Genomic DNA, 4,692 nt, shown 5'->3' with positions numbered 1-4,692 from the left:
CAACCCTTTTTGTGGAATAAAATCTGCAAAAAGTTAATTAGTTATTTATTTGTTATTTTTGTTTATTAGCTTAGTTGATTAGCATATATATAAAAAAAATTTGTTTTTCTGTTTCTGTCACAGAATGCACGACGTGAGTTTTATAAACTCACGACGTGAAAGCTGCGATTTTTAGTTTTTAGTATTTTCTTATTCTAGTTCAGTTTTACGTTTTTAGTTTAGCAAGTTGCAGGAGTTCATGACCAGAGGATTTACCACACCTTTGGTGCCACCAATTGAAGACCCAGAAGCTACACTTCACAAGAAGACTAATAAGAAGACGCCACTGCAAGAATTGAAGTCAGCATTTTCAAGAAAGTCGGGAAAGAAGACAGGAGAGTCAAGTTCATCCTCGAGGCACAAGAGCAATATTTAGCACTTGGATCAAATACCCGTCCAAACCGAATCCGAATACGACACCGAGCCCGAATTTGAAGAACATACGAGCGAACCTGAGAACGAGCCAAGGAACGAGATGGCAACAATTGAAGAGATGTCCATGGGAGCTTACAAGAAGCGGATCCGAGATGATGTGGGCCCTGGTTTAGTCCAACCCGCAATACCTGCCACTACCACATTCGAGCTGAAGGGGCACATCTTGACTACATTGAAGGATATCCCATTTTTTGGGAAAGATCATGAGGATGCTATCTAGATGAAGTCAATGACATTGCGGATTACTTCAATGTCCCAAATGTCAATATAAACACCGTCTTGCTTAGGATGCTTCCCATTACTTTCAAGGGAGCTGCTAAAGATTGGCTAAAATCACTTCCACCGGGCACAATCACCACTTGGGCTCAAATGCGTGAGCAATTTCAGGACCAGTTTTGCCTACCATCCAAGATAGCTAAACTCAAGAAGGCAATAGCCAACTTTGAGCAACAGTCGGGGGAGTCATTATATGAAGCATGGGAGCGGTACAAGGGCTTGCTCATAAATTGCCCTCAACATGATCTAAATGTGCAACAAGAGCTGAAGGCCTTCAACACAAAGTTTGTCTGCCCTTTTGACTTCATCATAAAGTTGGTCTGCTACTTGGCCTTAATATAAAGTTGGTTCCCCCGAATCTATTGGTCTTCAAAACAAAGTTGGACTGCCCTCACCTCCCCCACACAATATATATTCACACATATATAACATACAGACAATTCAACAATCCCACAGGCTACTAACTAAAGTAGTCTAGTGGCCTAATTACATACTACAGGGAAACTATGTCCTAACATACAAAGGATATATATACTAGAGTACATAATATATGAGAAAACTCACCTAGACAGTTATTCACATGATTGACAACTATTTCGGAGATTCTACTAGCGATCCAATCTGGTTGGTAACGCACTTAATAAGTATTAACCAATAATACAATAACTTATTAATCCATATGAACATCTGGTATCAAAAGCTATATCTTTCACTAATCTCAATGAATACTGAGAGTTCTATTAAATAAAGATCAACCAGTCCGGACAGTTAGGAGGCAAGACCATTTCGACATATAGCCTTTCTGAAATCAACCAAGCTAACATGACCATACTAGACATCTCTCTCATAAGTACATCAATCAGTATGTAACCAAAATTACTGATAAATCTTATTTATATATATTCATAACAACGATTATGAATAAAAATATAAGTTACACTTTAAGCGTAATAAGTGTAGCCTACTTACAAAGAGTTTTTTAGCGAAAACCGACAATTTCGCAGGCATAACTTCGATATTGAGCACTTCTTTCTGCCCAAATCTCTGCAACCTAAGAGCCTTGCTAAATTCGAATTCTCAAAAATTCCGAAAATACTTTAAAAATTCAAAGCTTTAGAGAGAGATTTGAAGAGGAATTGGTGTGAGGAAGTGAAGGGCTTACCTTGGTATTTATACGATGATTTCGGACAAAGCAGGCCGCGCCTACCTACCAGGCGCAACACGCCTTTTGGTAGGTGGGTTGGGTGGTGTCACCTGGAGCCACGTGTCGCCTTCTGAGCCGCTCGCGCCGTGTAAAATCGTAGAACTTCTAAAAGTCGTAGATCTCGCATACCAACTCCATTTTTGACGTTCTTTATATCCATGCGTAGTAATCGACGTGTACTATAACCTTCATTTAGACTCCATCAGCTAATTTTTGTCTGATCTTAAATTTAACAGATTACACTACTAACGAACGTGTAAAATTCATAACTTCTTCATACGGACTCCGTTCTCGACTGTATTTATAGCGACGATATCTTCAACCCTCATTTAGATTGTTTTCCCTAATAATTGAATGATCTTAATTTTGGTTTCTGTGTCACCCAATGCTACGCTAAAACTTGGAAAATTATAACTTCCTCATACGAAGTCAGATTTGGACGTTCTCTACATGTACGTTCTCGGTTTTACGACTACTACAACTTTCGTTTAGATCACTAAGTCTAATAAGTAATCTCGGATTCATATTTTACGACGCGCATATTGTGTTACTTTAATCGCAAAACTTCGAATACTTCCTACTGGTGTCACTTACTCTTTTTAGATTGGAAACAACACAAATCTTTCATTGTTTGTGGGTTCCTTTTCCCCTAGGCATCCATTAGACAATCAATGAATTTTAGGCATTGGAACTAAGATCGTCCCTTCCGTTTCCTGCAAGACCGAAAGTGTTGGGGTCTGAATCATTCCTATTTCTAATTGCGTGCAATCGGCCCTAATGTGGCCCGGTTGGTGACAGCGATGGTACAACTCCACCTCTAGCGTGCAGTTTTGATGTTTATGGCCCTTTTGCTTGCACCTTCCACAATTGATCCTGGGACGTGCCGACCTTCAGATGCCTCTAATTCTTGGCATAGTGCCATCGAACTTTTTGGCTATTGTAGGCAAATTTGGGTCCTACTCCTTCTTTCTCTTTCCCAGTTGTGTTTCTAAACCAATTTATCCATCCTGAGTGGTTCTAACAACTTCATTAACAGTTCGAATGGTCATGATTTGTTCCTTTAACATGAAGATCATCCTGTCAGTGATTCGTCCAACGATGTTGGCTAATTCTTCTAGTAAGGTATGTGATAGTTCAACAATAATCCAATCATGCAGCGAGGCCTTGTCTGACCCAATCGTAGGGTTCTCTACTTCGTGGTTCATAGTGGACATTATGTTAATATAAAAAAAATTCCCCACATATTCTGATATCCTTTTGATACCAAAAGTTCCTAATAAACTAAGCTTTTGTTTCCGTGAAAATAACACCTAAGACATCTATCATCTATCTTATCCTCCACATACTAATAATTTGATTCTTCTTCCTTTATTCTTGTGACGTTGATATACAACCATGTCACAACAACTCGTTGAATGGTCACATTCTAATAACCTTCAACTATATGATGCAAAGGATTTATAATGAACTAGACTCTTGTTTCTACGAGTCAAACAATTAACATAGAAGGCACCTTCCTTCATGTTTATTATGGTAAAACCATATCATGGTAGGTAGCAATTATAGTTGTTGATCGCTTAGCTCTAAAGAAGACTATAATTATTCTGTTGATCATTTTGATCACTTCCTTCTTAAATCTTATGACTAAAGTCAGACACTACTTCAAGCTTACTTCGCATATTTACCTTAATCGGAATCAATTCGTTTTGACCACTAAGGTTAGATAACATGTATTTTCTTAGTCATCACCGAAACGATGGTAATGATGGATACAAACAAATCAACTCAACTATGAGTGCCTTAGCAACTTTTTGACTCATTCTGATCCAAATGCGGGTCCTATGCTTCAGGTAGTATATGCATCTACTACCTTTCACACCTATTCATACTTATCCCAAAAAAAAATTGCCGCAGTTTCCATATCACTTCCAATACTACACATGATGATCGTTAACCATATATATATATGTGTCCCATGAGCACATACAACAGGTTTTCCTAAACTCAACTAGGACTTTGCATCTTTACCGATGCCCTGCCTTATAAATACATCCCCTATCAAGCATATATTAAACTTCCTAGACTATCCTTCTAGGATTCCTTTCCACTTATCTCTACTATTAGCTGAGGAAGAACTTCTATCAATATTAACTAATTATCGGACGAATACAATTGCATGTCGCTAAAATCAAACAGTTTATCGACTAAAAGACCTGACACTGCAACGGTTGAACTCAAAAGAGAGCTACGCAACGGCGTCAAATCAGGCAATCTAAAACTATTTAATTTTAGGAGCATGAAACGTAACAAACTTGTCGAATAGCTAATTAATATTGATATAGGTTCTAAGCAACAAATAAAAATCAAAACTCTAAGCTATAAAGCATCTTAATTATCAGACAATTCTATTTAGCAATCCCTAAAAAGATATCTAACTTACATACTAGCATGCATTTCTAACATTTCACTTATCAGAAATCATAACATTATGGATATATTGAGAATCACTTTCCTTTCTGAGCTTTGGCTAGTTGTATGCATCACATTCTTTTTTTCGAATAAAGTTCTTTTTCATAAAAATATTTTTTAAGATATTCAGAATTCTTGGTTTGAGTCTGGGATCACACGAATCTTAATCCAATTCTCTCAAACCAGGGCTCCGATACTAACCAGTAACGTCCCGAATTTCAACCCAAAAATTTCATTTTTATTTATTTAAATATACCATAGTATAGTCA

The 4,692-nt window shown here is 37.5% G+C and overlaps 1 non-coding gene across 1 annotated transcript; it reads right to left on the bottom strand.

Annotated features, from left to right (window-relative positions):
- Positions 1–891: 891 nt before the first annotated feature.
- LOC111886134 (small nucleolar RNA R71) lies at positions 892–998 on the bottom strand. Its single transcript, XR_002848327.1, has one exon. It is a non-coding gene; the product is annotated as a small nucleolar RNA R71 (small nucleolar RNA).
- Positions 999–4,692: the final 3,694 nt, after the last annotated feature.

Source organism: Lactuca sativa, chromosome 1, assembly GCF_002870075.4.
Source record: "Lactuca sativa cultivar Salinas chromosome 1, Lsat_Salinas_v11, whole genome shotgun sequence".
Classification (NCBI taxonomy): Eukaryota; Viridiplantae; Streptophyta; class Magnoliopsida; order Asterales; family Asteraceae; genus Lactuca; species Lactuca sativa.
This window is presented reverse-complemented; position numbering and strand designations above follow the sequence as displayed.